Source organism: Dreissena polymorpha, chromosome 6 (genome assembly GCF_020536995.1).
Source record: "Dreissena polymorpha isolate Duluth1 chromosome 6, UMN_Dpol_1.0, whole genome shotgun sequence".
In the NCBI taxonomy this organism is placed as follows: Eukaryota; Metazoa; Mollusca; class Bivalvia; order Myida; family Dreissenidae; genus Dreissena; species Dreissena polymorpha.
In genome coordinates, this window is record NC_068360.1 from 32,987,012 (window position 1) to 33,008,590 (window position 21,579).

Consider the following 21,579-nt stretch of genomic DNA (forward strand, 5'->3'; position numbering starts at 1 on the left):
TGTTATTTATTTTCTTGTTCAGACAGACATACTTGTGTGGCTTGAAGATGCTTTCTCGTTGCTGTACCCCTTACAGAAACAGATTGTTTGCTGCAACTTTGCGGCAACTTTGCTGCAACTTTGCGGCAATTTTTTTTGTATGCAGGAAGGTTTGCAAGAACTTTGCAGGACTTTGCGGCTAACCGCGAAGTTTTTGCAAAGTTGCCGCAAAGTTGCAAGAACTTTGCGGCTAGCCGCAAAGTTTGAAAGAAGTTAGCAAGAAACTTTTTCAAAATATTAGTGTTGCAGGAACTTTGCAAGAAACTTTTATTAAAAATATTGACATTGCGGGAACTTTGCCCTACATGTCAATATAAGAATATGAACTGGGTGTGATCCTATCAATATTAACTGTTGTTAAAACTCTTAACAGTGGCTTACTATAGTAATAGCAGTTTTCTTAGTCAAACATGGGCATACTTTCAACAAAAACATCAGAGAGTTGCCTACTCTTGCCTGATTAAAATGTGAGGTCATGATTGTAAACAACTGCACAACATTACAAACAATAAAATATGTCAATGAACTAAATAATATTTCAAAGTAGCATTAAGACAAGAATGAAGAAGCTCTGGTGATTAGTATGATAGCTATCCTTATTCTTTGAATAGTACGTAACGTTAAATAGGGAAATAATATAAAAACATTAATTGTATGGTTAAGTATGTTTATTTAAAAGTGCAATATTTTTAATTTCCATTGGTATAAAAATGTATTTACAAAAATTAATTCATTAGAATCCCTTCCTTATTTTGGAGTTATTCTTCAGACGACAGAAGCACTGACAGAGGATGCTGGACGTTAGACTTCAGGTGCTTGACGAATGCTAATATTTTTAGTAAAAAAGGGGAATAACTCTTACAAATTCTTGACACAGTTGTCGCCTCAATTCAATAGAAGTATATTGGTCATCGAATTATAATGTGCATAAAGTTTCCAGTTAACAGATTTTATAGTTTTTGAAAATTGAATTGAAAGTTGAAAATCGTCATTATAGTTAATATGTACTAAGTCAAAACAAGGGTAGATAACTTTATGAATACAGGTCACAGGGTTACCAGCCTTGTCACTATGGAGTGGACAGATGTCCAAGTTTGAAGTGGATATCTAGAATAGTTTTTAATACAAAATTGACTTCAAGAAAAACATAAATTTATCTAAATTTTGACCTCACACGTGCCACTGTATATTTCAACTTGTAACAGTAAATAATATACTTGCAGTAGCATATAATACTACAATTTTCTATCGTTATCCCAGATTTACAAGTTTCCTCTTTAGCCAATAATGATAACAATTCACGCTGACTCAGATGGCAGATTGAAGACAATAGGTGCACTTTTTTCTTGCAAACCTTCCCGCAAACAAAATAGTTTGCCGCAAAGTTGCAGCAAATTAAAGTTGCAGCAAACATTCTTTTTCTGTAAGGGATCTCTTCTGATTGGTTCTTTGCAGATTGTGAGCCAAATTTGAATGTGTAAACATGTATAGATCCACGCAGGACCTGTTACTGGTTTGAAATGTAGTTTGAAAGCATGCGCAATGTTTGGAATTTTTAAAGTGTAAGTTTTAACAATATCCTGAAATACTGACTTTGATGAACATTCTTAAACAATTAAGTAGAATGTGGAAATCAACATTTTGTGTGTCAACAAGTCTAAAGGAGTAATTCAGTGAGTTATAAAGTGGCCCTTTTGGATATGCTTTGAACTATTTAACAGGTTTGTATTGTTTTTCTTATAATGTTAAGTTTAATTTGATGATGTTGTTTAACAGTTTCAAATACCTGTTTTTAGTGGGTGATTTACATTTAAAATAAATGATGAAACAAATTATCGATCTTTGCAGTAGGTCACATAAAAGACATATTAAGTCATGTAAAGGTATCCCTATTTTACAAAACCAACATAGTTGTAACAATCAATTGCTTTATCAGTGACCAAATAAAATAATAATGTAACCAATACTTAGACTTATTTATGAAAACTACTCTGCCACGAAATGTTAAGCCTTTTTTTCACTTACATATATAAGAAAGCTATTACTATCGCTTAATAGGTGTAAAGCAAAAACCTAATATAAAATAGTTAGTAACTTAATCAAAATTATACAATAGTCAATCAAACATTAAACTTTTCTGTTTTAGTTTTATGTTTGGTGAAGCATTCATATGACATTTCCAACATTTGAAAAAGAAAGCTATATACTTGTATGCTTGCAATTTCATTTACATAACATTCACCATGTGACAACTTTGCAAGAACTTTGCGGCAACTTTGCAAAAACTTTGCGGAAACTTCGCAAGAACTTTGCGGCAAAGTTACCGCAAAGTCCCATATGCAAATGAAGTTTGCAAGAACTTTGCGGCAACTCTGCAGAATTTTGAAAGAACTTTGCAGCAAAATTACCGCATAAACTCCCATATGCAAATGAAGTTTCCAGGAACATGACAAAAACTTTGCGGCAAATTTGCAGCAAACTTAAACCATGTAAATTAAGTTTGCGGCAATGTTGCTGCAAACCCATATGCAAATGAAGTTTGCGGCAAAGTTGCCGAAAAGCTCATTTGCATGGTAAAAGTTTGAAATAAAGCATGTTTGCGGCATCTTTGCTGCAACTTTGCTGCAAATTAGCAAGAACAGTTTGCAGGAGGCCTGTTTTTTCGGTAAGGGGTTATTTAAGTTTCGTTCGACGTATTAAGTAATCACGTCTGCTAAATTTCTTTTAGCGTAGATGAATTAAGTACATTTAAAATCATCAAATGTCAAATTTTTCATTCATCATAGCAGCGGGAATTTAAAAGTCTAGTTAAATTGTATTTTAGAGGTGTACACTTCATTAAACGCCGTGAGAAATAAGTAGTGTTTGAATCTGTGAATACTGTTTAAAATAAACACTGCCTTCTAAGTAAACTGATTATTAACACTCGATTTTGTTCCCTAGTGTTCTTGTTATAACAAGTACCACGCTTTTAATGAGCAATTGAACCTTTAACCGTCATAAACTTGAAAAGTCAAATAGAAGGCTGCAGATTATAATCTTTTACAGTATTTGAATCTGGGAATAAATTATGAATTCAACTATTAACAAACACAAATCATCATGATAAGTAGCACACCATCAATAAGTGAGTTTTTTTTATAGTTTTTTTATAAATATTTTGATCATTATAGATGGGCTTATGGTCCTACTATTTTTTAATATAGTGTACTTTAAACGACTCCGGAAATATACCCTACAATTACGGAATTTCTCTATGCAAACATCACGGCTGTCACTCACAATTTCTTTTACAAGAAACCAGAACAGATAATTATTTTAATTTTATTTACTTGGAGAAGAATTTAAATATCATATGGACGTATTGCTTCAGTTTATGAATTTGAAAAATCTTGATAAAATATTTATGGATCAGTGTTATTGAGCCACCTTGCGTGTGCCTTAAAGGCGTATGCTCCGTCATTCTGTTAAAACGAGTAAGCGTGAGTATGAATTGTACATTACATAAGCTCGTATAAACAGCCAGTTTAGAACGTAAATAAAACCATGATAAATGAGATATCAAATACGCACATAATTTTAACGGCTGTAATTTCTAGCATATTTTTATTTACTATTTACACACGTAAACAATAAAGAAGTTTTTCGTTTACTTCTACATCATAATGAGCAAAATCCAAAACATTGAAACCGATTTCGATCAGTGTTTAACATCGTTGATAACGACTCCAATCCCCACTACGCCACAAGGACATCTATATTCATAAACATTAAATATTACCGCGTGATTACCATGAGAGTTTTTATAAGTTAATATAATGGTCACCAATCAACATACGTGTAGCTTCGTTGCTATATGAACACATTAAATTTTATATCCACCTATAGCATTTAATCGTATACAAAAATCCTTCCAGATTTTGTGTTTGCAATGATTATCGGTATGAGGGAAATCGCTTCAAGGTATTTGGTTTTTGTTCGCGATACTAAGGTTGTTGTTAGCCTTTTCTTGTTGTTAATTATTTTTCATTACGATAAAATAAATTTGAATGGTTACTTAAAAATTCGCAGTTTTTCTTTCTGAAAACGAGTGTTTTTCTTCCATATGATAACACGTGTTTCGATATTCTAAGATTGACATTCAACCAATTAAAAACTGTTAGTTTAAATGAATCGTTCATGCTGACTAAAGTGAGAAACAGAAATGTTCAACGAAATCGTACATCCAATGGAACCTAGGTCTAGGAACATTCGGCTTCGCCCTGGTACGTTTCGCGCCAATAAATATGTTTGTCTTTGTTGACAATTATTTACCGTGTAGTACCTTGCAATCACGTGCATTATATAAGATCTCATTTTTTAATGCTTTGAATTTATATGTTATACTATAAAACTATTATAATGTTTATTCTAGAAATTCAAATGCAGGCGGAACACAAGTCCATATAAATGTACTCGCAGATTCTGATAATTGTTGCTATGGCGGCTCTGGAGTCAATATGCACCCCTTAATTAATTCAAGCCCAAATCTGCGCACAGATTTTGTGCGCATCACTAAACAGACGTCGTTCGTTACCAATTAAAGCGGGTATATACGATTTTTCATATGTGTTTAATTGTAATATATTGATAAAATATGTTACAATAACACAAAATATGCAAGAAAATTTTTACATTAAAGCCGAATTTCATAAAATGCAGCAAAGACAAATTAGCGCCCCGAGCCGATAGTGACGTACATATTTTCCTACAATAACCGAAGCATTCGTCTTTGTATTAGGATCGGAGATAGTGTTCGTGTGTCGTATGAATAGATATCATTGCAGGAATTCAAATAAACCGTTAAACTAAGTTTAGATGCACATCGTACATGTATGGTATACATGCTGGCGAATTCGGCTGTACAGCCGTTTTCAATTTCAGAATTAAATATCTGGCTTATTTCGCTTTTTTCGACACATGTTCTTCTTAACTTTTATTTTAATTTATATTGAAATATATATATAATAAGTTTTTTACACAGTTTATATAAATTCATAAATATTTGACAAAATTGTATATACCCGCTTTAAGGAAAGCAATTAATAAACTTCATTAACACATTAATTTAAATTTACCTGAATGGCAGCCTACAGACATTATCCATTGCATGCAACCTAAAAAAATCATCGATATGTCAGCACACTATTCTGGCTGTCATTTCCATTTTGAAACTTCTAACAGTGATAGTATTTGACGACTCAAAACATCGTTATCGACTTAACGGGTACACCAAATATCACAATGTGGAAAATATTCGTGTGATGTGACCTAACCAATAGCGGCACATTTTGTCTGCAACATTACAAAAGTTCAATCTCCGCGCAGAGATTTGACAGGAACCAGTATTGTATGTGAGTGCAAGAAACGACAACTCTGCGTGGAGATTGACAAAAGTTCCCAATATGGTCACTATAAAGAGCGTACGAAAGAATAACAAAGTAAATAAAAAACAGTTATTTGTTGCTTTAATGGTACCATTTGTGTAAGTTTGTGCTTGAAACAGGTTAACATTGATAAGTTTTTTTGCAGTATCAGTGTTCCTAAGCCGTTGCAGGGGTGATGAAATTTTAGCACCTTTGGACAATAGACGGCGAATTGCAACTCTCAGTAACCCTTTGGGTTATAAAGCTGAGAGTTGAATTATTGCAACTAGCGGAACATTTTTCATGGATTTGAAAAATAATAGGGGGATTTTTGTTAGAAACTTTAAGAATTATTAAATGAATTTTGTATACATATAATAAGTTTAAATTGTTTAATCGTAAGCATTATTATTTACCATCAGTGAAATACAATTTTAACTGCTGTTACATGTAAATATCAGGGTCTTCCCCAGGCCATTTAAGCGCCCCTTGCCGGGGCGCTTGAATTTCGAAATCAAAGTCCCCGGGGCGCTTGAAATTTTCCGATCAGTGTATTCTTCAGTAAAAGAAAGTGGAGTTTTTCCAAAAAAATCAAGGTTTCCCTATCAGTGTATCAATATTCCCTGTTTTAAAAGAGCACTCGGTACCTACTTTCACAAGTAATCGCCATAAACACCCCATGGGGTAATGGATAATCCACTGATAAGAGAATAGCAAGACGCGCGTATCGATTATTCTAGCCACATTACACGGTCATTTAAATGCCGACAAGGATGTATTTGGTAACTTTCCAGTCGTCAAACTGTGAAGTTCATCGTCCAATCGGTTACGCGAATGCTTATGAGGGCGGGGTTAACTATCGACCATTATTTTTGATTGACGTCGGGCATGAAGTAAGAGTTTATCGCAGCTTGATTAGCAAGTAGTTGTACCATTTGAGTAATGTAAAACCGGTAATTAGTAGTGCTGCAACAATATACCGGTATATCGGTATATATCGCAATACGCAATCCGCATATTGTATTGCGATACGATTTTCATCATACCCGTCAGGGGTGGCGAAATCTCAAAAAACTATACTTGTCCACGGACAACCATTTAGGAAATTTAACTTGCCCGTTGCTGAACTACACTTGTCCGTTCATGTTTATATAAATTATAAACGCATTTATTGATTAATGTTAAATAATGTGGAATATATCAAAATGAGTAAGATTTGCTTGTTTTGTTTATAATTGTATTTTAATGGTACATTCATTATAGCAGTATATTATAAACAATATAAAGACTTTCTCAAACTTTAAATCTTGCGAAGCTAGTGTTATTAAAACATGTGCTGAACATAAGTACATTGTAATCTTAACAAATTAAACTAGTCCAATATGTGGACCTCATCAGACTGAGGCTCCGCTACTGGTAGCATTTTGATTATATAAACTGGTAACCATTGAAAATCGGTTAGCAAATATCATAATCTTTCTTAGTTTTTTGGGAGGTGGGCTGCTCAAAGCTTCGGGTTTCTGCTCCGTTGTTGAATATTAAAAAAAAAGTTTCATCTTTACCATTAAAGTTGTCTTGAATAACAAGGTAGACCGTGTTTTGATTATCTTAGATTGATACTTTTTATTTCCGTCTGATTGTAAAAATAAAGAAACCAGTCTGTACACTGTCTAACAGTCGGGCCGAATGTTGAAAATGCGGCATGCTCCCGGTCTCATATAGAATAAGGGAGATCACTGCGCAGGAAAGTGCAGGTATTTTAGCTTGATTGCTCCGCAAATAGCACTGACAATGTAATCGCGTGTCAACATCCGGTTTTGTAAAACTTAATTACGGCTTTAATACATTGTATTTTTGTATACCTGTACGCGACTTTTAAAAAACTTGTTGTCCACGGACAAATTAATTGAAAAAAGTCAGTTGCCCAGACAAGCAAATGTACGACTCGGGCAACTCGGACATTTGATTTCGCCACCCCTGCCCGTACGAAAATTTTACAAAAATTCATTCACATTTCGTCCAGAAAAGCCATCCGAAATAATGATAACAAGGTAAACAAAACAAAGCAGTGTATTTATTTTTTTTTGTAAAAATAGCATTCTGAAAAGTATACGGAGTAACGTTGTTACATCGGAGCATTCGTTCGATGCTTTTGAACAGATTATCGTTGAATTAATTGCGCACAGCTGTAAATGTTTCGTTCGATTCTGAATTGAGCATTATTAAATTTGTAATCCACATTCCGGAAATACGCTTCAAAATTTTAATGCTACTGCGACAATAAAAAATTATAGCGTCAAATAAAAAGTGCTTTAGCCTTTGTCTCAATAAAAAGCGCGCGAAAATTATACAGACATGTAGGACGTTGCATGGAAAGTATGGGTGTATTTTGTGTTGTATAAAATGGGAACATCACGTCAGGTGAATTACGCGTGTTCAGTGGAAAAAAACGCCCGGGTTGGACGTTATTTCATCACATCTTTAAATAGTAACAAATGCCAAAATGTATTTGATACATAAATAACCTAATAAGTATTTACCTTTTAATGTATATCTACATGTTAAGATCTTCTAACGAAGTCCTATCGACTAGATTTAAATGCTGAACCTCAAATAAAATGAAAAGTTGTTCGATAAGTAACTGAATATACAATTACAATCTTTAAAATATAACATTCTTCGCTAAACATATGTAAAATCGATATCCACTTTTTAACAAAAATATTACGATTTTCGTGAACTTTTGAGCACATTTACCGGTATATAGTAAATATTTACCAAAATTTGCTTTAAAACTGGAATATACGGGATTATCGGGTAATTGGCAAGTTATAATTTTGGTACAAGTTAGCAATATATTGCGATATATTGCAATACGGGTTTTTGAACTGACAATATATTGCAATACGGTTTTTGGCGTATTGTTGCAGCACTAGTAATTAGTACAGTACAGAACATTAAAGATGGTTTCGGGCATCATCATCACACCTTTTTACTGTAAACAAGTGTTACCTATGACTCATAATTAATACGAGAAATTAATTGCAAGTGGTAAACAATTAATTATTATAGAGGTTACAATTATGTGATAACAATTTATTTAATTCCAGTACATGTATATTTCAACATGTCCATTTATAGAACTCATTCACCTCGTTTTTCTGACATTTATTCGACACGTAATGCGCTTTAACAAATTTTCGTTGAATTAATTACGCACACTTGTAAATGTTTCGTCCGATAATCGATAGTTAGAAGACTGATGATGGCAACCGGCCGTGATCCTCGTGGACAACGTGAATTTCATGCATAATTCCGTCAAAACATTTATTTGACTCGTAAAGTGTGTAAACAAATTATCGTTGAATTTATAACGCAACGGTTAATATTTATTGAAATCTCAAATGGGAATAATTAAATTTGTAATCCGAAACCCATTACCGTAAGTCGATGTTAACGCGTTTTTAATCCGAAACACGCTTCCGAATGTAAATGTTACCACAACGTTAAATATTTTTGCTTCAAATTAGCAGTGCAAATTTATTTTGATTCGAATCTTTTTCTCAATTAAAAAGAGCGTGAAAATTATGCAGCATGTACAACGTCGCGTCTTTTGCATACAAATGGCGTGTATTGAGCGTTTTAACAAGCACACAACAGGTCAGGGGATTGACGCATATTCAGAGGCAATATTTCATCAAATCTATAAATAGTCACTTAAAAAATGGCAAGGTTTGTGTTAAAGAAATAACTGAAAGCTTTTATCGTAAATATTTACCAGAAAGAGATTGATAAAAACGGAATAAATGGGATTATCGGGTAATAAATAGAAACTTGAAAAATAGTAAGTATACAGTAATAGAGTCGGGTTGAAACGGATGTATTGGGGAATCGTTCGAGTCGGGATTTTACTATCTGTGCGGAAAAGTTTTTAAACAATTAAACAATATAAAAAAATATATTTTTAAATGACTGGGGGATTTTTTTGAAGAGTCATAGCGCACCAAATGACTCTTTTGACGCTGTTTTTCTTTTGAGTTATAACGCACCACAGAACGTGAATTGACACGTTAAATTAAAAAAAAATCAACGTTGGGAGGGGACATCCCTCCCGAACCCACCCCCGGGGCGCCTGAACAAATTCCTGGGGAAGGCACTGGTAAATATATCAACACTTGCCATAGTACAGTTTGGTCGCCAGTAACGGATCACTTCCGGTATCCTTCTTTGCTATAATTTCATCCAGCCCTATATATTCGTGAACATTATTCACGTTCAATTTGCCACAATCCTAATGGTCGCGCATACCCCGCTTCGATACAAGTTTTGTCAGGAGATATTAATTAATTAACTCATTCCATACTACAGCCTTATCTCTAGGCAACCCCTATCAGTAATAACCTTATCTTCCCCTAGATAATCAGTAACCCTCATAAGCTCTGAATGCCTGACAGATTATCTGTTTATTGCTACTTTTGGTGGTATGAAATAGGATATGGTGTTTTTAGCTCCGGTTTTTCGGAGAAAACCCAAGGTATTGTCATACAGTACACTCCACGCGTTTTCCCCAATTTCCCTCCATACTCCGCGGTGATTGACCTGGAGGGAGATTAAGAAAATCCCGCCAGACGCGGCGTTTGCATGATTTTGGACGCGGCGGTTAACAATCGGCAAAACTGATAAGCCTGCGCGGCGGCCCTCGGCTTTGGCAATGCGGGGGAAACTCCGCGTTTTACGAGATAACGATCAATTTAATTTTGTTTGACTTCCTGATTTTCAAATAAAATTACATTTATTACAAGTACATACATGTACATGTAGTATAATATTTACAATAAAAAAAAACAACCAAGATAGATCGATCCCGACGTGGTTGTAGAAGTAGTTGTTTTTGTATAGAAAAATCGTTGATTTACGACAAACAAAACGTCGTCTTTTAACTAATACTAACCAATTAATATAAACACAGTTTGCAACATTGTTTTTATTTTGATAATTTAATCCAAAGTTTTCATGTTAGCAGGTGATTTTCTATACTGAACATGTAAACAAATGACCTAGGACCCTAAAAATCTCGCAAATCTGTGTGAATTGACAGTTTGACGTAATCAAAGAAAAGCCGCTTCCTGTCTAAAGGCATAACTTACTCAAGTAATCACGTTCAACGAATGCATAAGGAATGGTTTTAATTGTCAGAACAACGTCAATTCTCTGCTCGCTAATGCATTTATTTTCTCTTTGAAATTAGGTTATTCCATTGATTGCTAAAAGAAGGTGGTAACTATTGAGTTGATAGTTGCATTTAATATTCACAGTTGTATTCTTGTTGCGTCGACATTCAAAGCAATGTTTACCAGTAATTATGGCTCCATTGGTCATTGTCGGCTCGGGTACTACTTACGTGTACCCCGGGTACTCTGAAGTATACTTACATGTACCCCGGGTACGGTAAATATACTTAATCGTACCCGGTCGATATTAGACTGAACCCGAGTTGCATTCCCGCCTAAAATCCTATGTCGTAAAACGCGCTACCGATTATCTTTAAACAAACTTTTCTTTAAAAAAAAACTGCATCAACATGCTTTGTGAGTATGAGTTTCCATAATATAGAGGCCATTTTACAGAAAATTGACATAAATGTGAATATATTTAATTAAAAAAAAATAGCCGACAACGACCGATAAAGCTTTAAATTTACCGGGTACGTTTTAGTATAGTTACCGTACCCGGGATACATATAAGTATACTTAAGAGTACCCGGGGTACATATAAGTAGTACCCGAGCCGACAATGACCAATCAAGCGTAATTATGGACCAAATCGGCAGAGTGACATTCACACATGTTAATCCCTTTTGTCAAAACACCGCAGACAGCAGTCTACACAATAGGTCAGTAGACAAGCTTTGCGTGTTTTCATAACGTCAAACACTTAAAATCCAGTTCCACCCAGATGTCTTCTTTAATCAGTTAACAGTACAATTACTGTTAAAATAATTACTCTACTAAAATACCGTAACGATAAAGATTCGGCGTGTATGATTTGAAATTATTTTGGAGGGAGGAAATATCAACTTATTCGCGATATAATTTTGTTAAAAAATACCAAAGAAACTTTTAACGGAAATCAACAAAATATAATGTTCTGTGCGCTATAAAGTTTGTATAAAAAAATCAATACACGCACGCTTTGCAGGAGTATACCTTGTACATTGCAGCATAATTTTCGCGCGCTTTTGTCGGGAAATATACATGATGACTGTATATTGGAAGCATTTGTTAACGTCGTGTTAACATTAAAAATCGTAGTGTGTTTCGGATTACTAATTATTATTCTCATTAGGAAATTGTACGGAACATTTATTCTTGTCTTATATGTGTTGTGATTTAAATATTAATTTGTCAAATGTCTTATATTCATTCATATTTTAGACGTACCTGTGAATTAAAAAACATAATTTTTATACGTATTAATTTTCTATACAATTATCTTTTTTATACATGTACTACAGTATTTAAACTATTTATTAAAACAATGTTTTTATTTTTTGGCATGCCCAGTAGCACACTGCTAACACGGCGTTGCGCGGCGGTCACTGATAAGAACGGAAATTGTCTGCATTTACCGACTAGGCTAAAATAATACACGCCGCGGGAATTAGCGAACGCGGCGTAATGCCGAGCGTTTTATCAAGTTCATCAAGCTCTCTCAACGCCGCGTGAACACTCGCTAGCAGAAAAAAACCCGCGGAGGGAGCGCGTTTTTTGGGGAAAACGCGTGGAGTGTACTGTAGCCAGCTGGTCCTCCGTCTGCGTCGTGCTAAAACCTTAACATTGGCTCTAAAATCAAAGTGCTTCAACCTACAACTTTGAAACTAAATATGTAGCTGCACCTTGATGAGTTCTACACGCCACAAGGGCTGTAACGTATACACTAGGTGATGAATACGATATGTATCACGAATACAGGGTGGCGAATACGAATATGTATTCGCGAATATAAATGTCAATGAACAAAAGTAATACTAACTACTTGACATGACATTATATAGTATGAAACTATGAGTACCGTATACTTTTGCTTGTAAGACGCATTTTTAAGACTCATATTAATAAGTTACAGTTGGGGTCGCGTCTTATAAGCGAGATACTGGTTAAAATAAACAAAAAATTTCAAAATATGGAGTTTACTGGGCTAATGCTAGCCAAGTTGGACACTTGTCAGTTGTTTTGAATCATCGCGGCAGCCATTTTCATTTTCTCTAAAGTCTGTATTGGCCCGTACCGTGTATCGGAACGCTATGTTTAGTTACCGATTTATTTGTAATAAAATGTATTGTTACTGATTTTGTTGTCTATTATTTTTAATTTGAATTTTGTTATTTTTGGGGCGTAAGACGTTATATTGTCCGTGATTATTCTTGAAAAGTTTGTATCACCTGATTGTCTGCGGGCGACTTCGTTAAATGTCATATAAATTGGCCATTATAGTATACGTGTGTAAGCGGCAACACGATGCCAACATGCTTAAAACAACAGCAAAATCAATTCTCAGTTTGAAACTGTCAATTGTTAAATAAACACACTGCCGATTACAAATGCTACTTGACAAGTTTGTATCACCTGGTCGTCTTTGTTCCACGTCGTTAATTGTCAATTAAGACATAATTGGCAATTAGGGTATCCTCTGAAATAAGTTAAATAAACACGTTTATTCAGACGACCCCCTAATGCCGATGACACCTTATTTGTTAGGGGCCAACAACGACAGGAGCAAAGAGCGACCGCATGCAAATATCTGCATATGACTTTCTTCTTGACACGTGATTTCAATCTGCGCTTCGGAGTCTATCACTCTATCACGCGATTGGCTAATTTTATGAAAGTAGGCGTTACCTATTGTTGATAGACAATGGGCGTAATTGCATAATCTAGGTAATAAAACTATACGCTTTCAAGATATCTGCCTATTAGTTTTCAATACCTGTCAAACAATACAATTAAGATGAATGATACGATCAATTTTGCTTGTGCATTGATATCCCAAACGTAATATGTTTGCAATTGTTAGGGCAAATGATTAAATACGCAATTGTTACAAATTTTGTTAATTTGATAATTATTTTTATTGCATGAATAATACTTGAAAATAAATTAAAACCCACTAATATATCATAAAATAAACAAATATTATTTACTTTGTTGTTTGATTGTTTTATTTTTCAGACTTGCGTGAATTACTAATTGTATGCAGCGCGAGTTTGAAAAATTCTCAATGTGTTACTAATTGATGATTTTCTTTAACATTCTGCCATTTTTCGGCCATTTTTTCGGCCGATGAAAACTGCTAAATTGGACCGCGTCTTACACGCGGGTCAGTCTCAAATCCACCCATTATAAAGTTCGAAGTCGGAGTGCGTCTTATAAGCGAGGGCGTCTTTTAAGCGCAAGTATCAGGGGTCTAGCTTGGCTCAACATTTATGGAGAAGTCACTTCTCCCTAAAGCCAAAATAGGGAGAATTGGTAACATATTTGGGAGAAATGGTACATTTTGGTCATAGATCTTAGTTTTACGTATATTTTGCAGCAACTTAGTGGTTTCCGTTCAGCTTTCAATAAACTCTTCACTTGTTTTATACAATAAGACATTTTTAGTATATAAAACCAACATTTTCCTTATTATGCCCCTCTTCGAAGAAGAGGGGGTATATTGCTTTGCTCATGTCCGTCAATCTGTCAGTCTGTCGGTCTGTCTGTCGTTCCGTTCACCAGATGGTTTCTGGATGATAACTCAAGAACGCTTAGGCCTAGGATCATGAAACTTCATAGGAACATTGATCATGACTTGCAGATGACCCCTATTGATTTTTAGGTTACTTGGTAAAGGTCAAGGTCACAGGTGAAGGCCACAGTTACTGGAAATAGGCATTTTAAGGATTAAGCATGGTTCAAACAAGGGAAACAACTACCGTTTATGCATGTTCTTTTTGTTACAGCATTTGCCTCCCTTGTAATTTATTTAAATTTTACCAAATGTAAGGCTAACCGCACCACCACAACCACCACCACCTACACCACCACCACCACCACCACAACCACCAACACCACGTTGTTCACAGTGACAAAAAAGTATTCACACAGTGGCTGCTACTACAACTTATAGCCCATATAGGGGGCATGCATGTTTTACAAACAGCCCTTGTTTCTCATTGATTGTTGATTATAATTGTACTTTTAATTACTTTTTTCCTTACCATGTGTATCAAAGAAACTTCAATTGTAACAAGCCAGTAATGTTCAGAATCTTTTTACTTCCTTGTTAATTTTAAGCAATTCAACATTAAAGCAAACTCATATTTTGTTACAAATATTTGTTTTAAATTAAAAATTCATTTAAAATCTCATTTTACAGCAGAGATTCCGAATCTGACCTGTAAATGAGCCTTATTTATTGCCAGTGCTAGGTTACATCTTCCCATTTGATCATTTCTTAGTATTGTTTTAATGGGCTATTTAACATAGCTAAATCATAGTTATTGGTAGCCAGCAGAAGGCAATTAATCAAGGCATCATCTATTAACAATTTCAAGAAGTGTAATAGCTCCAGGCTGTTCTTTTGAATGTTCAACTTAGCATGACCTGTACATGGGGCACTAATGGCTGAGAATCCTCCTGTGTCCAATTCTCCACATCAAATTGATTTTAATCGGTCAATGTCTGGCACAAAGTAAATCATTAAACGGAGAAGTCACTTCGCCTTCATGAAATTAATGTGCGAAGTGAAGATTAATTTGGCGAAGGAATCGCCCATTTCGCCCACTCGCGAGACTCCTGAGTATACGGTATTTTTAAATTTGATTGATTGAGTATTATTGCATACTGAAAATATGAAATATAACACTTTGAAATAACAAAACACTGACTAGAACTGCTTAAACTTTGAAAACATGACTAGTACCAATAAAATCCTTGAATAGTAAATTACGCAACTCATCGATTTTTTTCATTCTTTATAAAGTACCGGTAAACGGCACTTTCCCAATTAAGAAAACACTACAAATTTCCCAATTAGCCTACTGAATGTAATAAGTCATGTAACTGACATTTTTATACATTTTTACTTTTTTCCATTTTTGTGTTTATTAAGGTGACATACATCAACTGTTAAAATATTAAGTCAATCTTTTTGGTAAAAATAATGTTTTTATCAAATTTTTGAAATTGACATAACAAACGCATGTCATTTTATGAATGCAAAAAGTAGCGTAACTGACATTTTGTTATATTTTCAGGAGAAGCAAAAAAATGTTCTTTTAAAATAATAAACATGTTTCCGTATTCAAATTTTCTGATTAGTATTATAATAACACTTGAAAAACGAAACAAAACTCCAAATTGATATGTCTTTTTTAAAACAATAAAAAAATAAGAAAGAAGCAGTTACCATAATTTTCAACACTGAAATATTTTTAGCGCAAAAAATAACGTAAGTGCTCTTACTGTATTTTTGAAAATGTCTGAAAATATGCTTTCCTGAACAATTCACAATATGTCAGTTACCCTAGTTATAACATTCAGTAGACAATTTTTTTTTGAAAATGCAACATTTTGTTAGTTTCCCTGTGCAGCTCTATGGTTTGAACCTAGGTAAATATAATATTGACAGCTTGAAAACACTTAGAATCAATTTTAAAGTATTTGGGAGCATAAAATCAAATACACCAATTTCCCAATTTCACGACTCGATTGTTCCCAATTTTCAGGTTTTCACGACTCAATTTTTCCCAATTGGACCGGTACAGGTACTTTTCCCAATGGACAAAAAAAATCGCTGCAACTTGACATGACATTATATAGTACAGGGGGTTTTTTTAGAAAAAGGGGAAGACGCTGGACGCTGGGTAAAAGGGGAAAATCGAACGCGCAAGAGACATATTTGGGGAAAAAATAAAAACTGTTCATTTCAATGTCTATAACTCACCTACAGACTTAAGGGGTTTTTTTTAGAAAAAGAGGCATGTCTCTGACCTTTTTGTTCTTAAACACATGAACAAGTATGATATTAAAGTCAAAGTCCTAAATAAAGTTGCAGGTGTAGATCTAATAATGGGAAATGTTTTCAACTGGGGCCGGGGAACGATGTCAATATTATGATTTCAATTTCATGATGAATGGGTTGACGATCTGGATCTGCTACAGTATTGGAAGGGAAAGGTGCGGCAGCTGCCGATTGTATACTTTCACTTTCATACTAATCCGACAGTATTAATCGATGTTGATTACATTTACCTCCGAATCCTGCTGGGTTTCAACGGTTTTTGGATGATTCATTCTTTAAAAAATGTGTCAACGCAATTAATATTTTCCGAGTCCGAACGTTTTATTTTGTTCGTGTATGAACGCCAATTGTGAGACTTTTTTTCTGTTTTAACGTTTATATCTTGGCTTTCACATAACCCGGATGAAAATTCGACTGGTTTCCGGTAATTAATTGACGAAACACCCTTCTCGCGCAATCCAGTAAAATAGTCACATGATTAATATGATTATTTGCCCGGTTTCCATGACGTAATATAAGAGCTATATATAGAATCACTGGGATTCCCAGATTTGAGTGTTCGTCGGGAGAGAGAGAGAGAGAGCGAGAGAGCGAGATCGTTGTACATGGTACAACTTGGATAAGTGTCGACTTCCCAAAAGAAAAAAAAACATTTCTTTGAGGGTAAAATATTATATTTTGGTAAAAAATTATATTTTTGGAGGGGAAATGGTATTTTTAGGGGAAAAATTCTGGTAGGGGAAGACGCCGAATATCGGCGTCACTTTCTTAGTAAAAAAAAACCCTGTAGTATGAAACTACGTGTATATGGCAGGCGGGTCAACGATATCAATAGGCTCCATGTTTGTTGATATTAGTTGCACAATAATTGTCGTAAATATAAACAAAAACGAAGTTCCATCTGCTAATCCTTTGTGTGTATGTTTGAGCATCAAATCAATCGTATTTACCTAAATAGACATTAAACAACCATCGAGAGATTTTTCAATGTCGTAAATATACAACCGGTGCCCGCCATTTTTTGTTGATAATCTCCCTGTGTAACATAGTGGGTGGGGTAAACATGATAAAAAAATGCTGGAGTAAAGAGAAGAACATTTAAATAAAGGGGTTTATTGTATGAACCTTCATTTGTAAGGTAAGATAAGATGATTGAACTTTCAAAGTCGAAACCATGTTTTTTGTATTCGTCAAATATTCGGTTCAGGAGGTGGCGAATAACGGATAATATTCGTCCACAGCCGTATTCGAGTAATTTGAATGTATCGTTACAGCCCTACTCGCCACACCCATTTTTGGGTCACTAGGTCAGAGATCAAGGTTTATGTGACCTCTAATATATATATATATATATATATCTTCTGACAAGCTTTCATTTATTCATAACTGCACCCGCAGCCAAGCGTGTGAACCCACTATGCAGTGCTCTTGTTAGGTATTGTTACTTTGTTGACTGAATATGTGACAGATGTTTTATTATTATATTTCCCATTTAAAAATGAATATATTGTTATATATTAATAATTTGAAATCTTGCAAAACTTTAATATCAAATAAAAAAAAACACATTGCATTAATTATTTCCAAATAATGAATCCAATACCATTATTATTTATGTATATAATTTTTACAATTAGAAACTGTTGTAATGAATAAAAACAATTTTAAGATTGTTTTAAAGTAAAACAAAATTAATTATTTAAAGACATAAAAACAATAATAAGATAGTGTTAATAATAAAAACAAACATAAATAGAAGTAAGCACAGTGATGTTTCAATTGCAAGTAATTTTTTGAAAAAAATAAATATTCTGAGGACATCTTATAATATAACTTTATTAAAGTAAAATATAATACAAATAACTATCCTTAAAAAACGTCAACACAACTTGAGTTACCATTACTCAATTTATTTATTTTTATCTTATTTTCTCATGTTTTGACCAGAAATAATAATTAAAAAAAATCCAGACTAAGAAAGTATGACTTGTGCTACAAGAATGTTCTTAGATTGGGAAAACTTTCTGCAAATAAATAGCTCATTTTTAAATACCAATATGAATAGACGTATTTTTAAGTCATAAGGCATTCAGAGCTACATCACACATTGCACCTACACGTTATGTAACTTAATACAGAAGAAAATGTTTGAATGTTTCCATGGAATTATCAGTTATTCAGAGACTGGGATAAAGTTGCCCGGTGCGATCTTTTCCCATTAAAACAAAAAACTGTGTATCATTTCCGTTATTCTATGCACACCATTACGCAATGCGCTCCCTGTTGCATAAATCTTATATAAGATAAACTACTCTTTCACAAATTATTTGTTCGCTCTTACTCAACTTATGAGATTGTTCATGAAAAAATCAAGATAAATCGAGACCCGCGTCGTTGCGGGAATGTTTGTTAAAGTTGTTGTTGTCATGAGAACTCATTGATTTACAATGCAAAACGTCTTGTTTGAACTAACGCGAATTATTAACATCATATTTTTATGTCCCCCACTATAGTAGTGGGGGACATATTGTTTTTGCCATGTCTGTTGGTTGGTCTGTTGGTTGGTTGGTTGGTCTGTTGGTTGGTTTGCGCCAACTTAAACATTTTGCAATAACTTTTGCTATATTGAATATAGCAACTTGATATTTGGCATGCATGTGTATCTCATGGAGCTGCACATTTTGAGTGGTGAAAGGTCAATGTCATCCTTCAAGGTCAGAGGTCAAATATATGTGGCCAAAATCGCTCATTTTATGAATACTTTTGCAATATTGAAGATAGCAACTTGATATTTGGCATGCATGTGTATCTCATGGAGCTGCACATTTTGAGTGGTGAAAGGTCAAGGTCAAGGGCATCCTTCAAGGTCAGAGGTCAAATATATGTGGCCCAAATCGCTTATTTTATGAATACTTTTGCAATATTGAAGATAGCAACTTGATATTTGGCATGCATGTGTAACTTATGGAGCTGCACATTTTGAGTGGTGAAAGGTCAAGGTCATCCTTCAAGGTGAGAGGTCAAATATATGTGGCCCAAATTGCTTATTTTATGAATACTTTTTCAATATTGAAGATAGCAACTTGATATTTGGCATGCATGTGTATCTCATGGAGCTGCACATTTTGAGTGGTGAAAGGTCAAGGTCATCCTTCTAGGTCAAATATATGGGTCAAAATTGCTCATGTAATGTAACTTATGCAATATTAAAGCTAGCAATTTTATATTTGACATGCATGTGTATCTCATGGAGCTGCACATTTTGAGTGGTGAAGGGTCAAGGTCATCCTTCAAGGTCAAACGTCATATAGGGGGACATTGTGTTTCACAAACACATCTTGTTCAACTTTGCTTTTGCTTTATTTTGATAATTTAATCCAAAGTTTAATGCTAGCAAGTGTTTTTTTTACTGGAATTGTAATTTAAATTTGCACTCTGTGTGAATTTACAGTTTGACGTCATCAAAGGAAAGCCGCTTCTTGTCTGAAGCAATAAAGTGATAAATTTCTCGTCGACAAAACTGGCTTCCTTTGATTAGAAAACAACATGCCGAACCAATCGTGTGTTTGTTCCTCAATGCATAGCTCTGCTTTCGAATCTTTTGCAGAGAACAGAGGTGGAGTTTAACCGTTAATTGAGCAAGTGTTTTACGCAAGTTGGGTTCCGATTTGCCGAAATTACTCGGCCTAAACATTGAAACGACGAATACATTTAACAATTATTTTCCGTAATATACCGATTAGTTCTGATTTACAAACAATCTGTACAGTTCCTGACTAGGGCTGTAATGAATACACTAGGTGACGAATACGATACGTATCACAAATACAGGGTAGCGAATGCGAATATTTATTCGTTAATATGAATTTCAATGAACATAAGTAATACTGACAACTTGACATGATATTTAGTATGAAACTATGTGTATTTGTCAATTTGATTGAGTATCATTGCATACTGAACATATGAAATATAACACTTTGAAATAACAAAACACTGCAAATTGTCTTTGTGTCATCGTCTTTTTAGGGGAAACCAAGTAGCGCCAGACAAACAACATGTATTTGGCAGGCATCTCAACGATACCATCAGCAGAATCCCTTTGCAAGGCTCCATGTTGGTTGATAAGTTGCACAATCATTGTTGTAAAGATAAACAAAAAAGAAATTCCATCTGCTAATCCTTCTTGTGTATGTTTAAGCATCAAATCACCCGTATTTACCTAAATAAACATTAAACAACCATCGAAAAAAAAATCAATTCAATGTCGTAAAGATTTAACTGGTGCCCGCCATTTTTGTTGATAATCTCACTGTGTAACATAGTGGGAGGGGTAAACATGATGATAAACACTGTAATAAGGAGAACATTTAAATATAGGGGTTAATCGTATGAACCTTCATTTGTAAGATAAGATGATTAAACTTTCAAACTCGAACCAGGTTGTTTGTATTTGTAAAATATTCGGTTCGGGAGATGGCGAATAACGAATACGACTCGTCCACAGCCGTATTCGAGTAATTCGAATGTATTGTTACAGCCCTATTCCTAACTATGGCGGACGCCCGTGTTCACAAAATTCCTAAACACATATAAATAATGGCAGTGTTTTATTGGATTATTTATACTAATTATCAGATTGCAAGGTATTACTATTTTAATCTACTATTATATCGGGTTTGTTTAATATAATTAACATGTTAAACAATATAGTTGCGTCACAGACTTGGAAATAAATTTGATGGGGTCTCTATTGTACTGACGCTGATTTTCCTATTGACTGTAATTTTTACCCGAAATAAATCTTTAGAAGTGCCCATTCATTTCAGGGCCCTCAATCTATCAAATCCCCCACCTGAAAAGTATACTTTTTTTCCCTTTTTGGGGGAAAAACTCCCCCTGAAAGATTTTTTTTTTTTTTTTTTTTTTAATAAGATGTGTCTCATGCTTATTATATCTCAATTCTATTTCAATTTAATCTTTGCAAACATACTAAATTATGAAAAATGCAATGAATATAGTGCAAATATGTACAAATGTAATAATGAGAGAGTAAGAAAAAAAATCCCCCCCA

The 21,579-nt window shown here is 34.3% G+C and overlaps 1 protein-coding gene across 1 annotated transcript in view; it reads left to right on the forward strand.

Annotated features, from left to right (window-relative positions):
* The first annotated feature begins 4,115 nt into the window (after positions 1-4,115).
* The window catches only part of LOC127834763 (uncharacterized), a 34,958-nt gene continuing 17,494 nt past the window's right edge, over positions 4,116-21,579 (forward strand). Inside the window, exon 1 of the mRNA XM_052360798.1 lies at positions 4,116-4,304. The gene's annotated coding sequence lies outside the window, so the exon portion shown is untranslated. The remainder of the gene's footprint in view (positions 4,305-21,579) is intronic.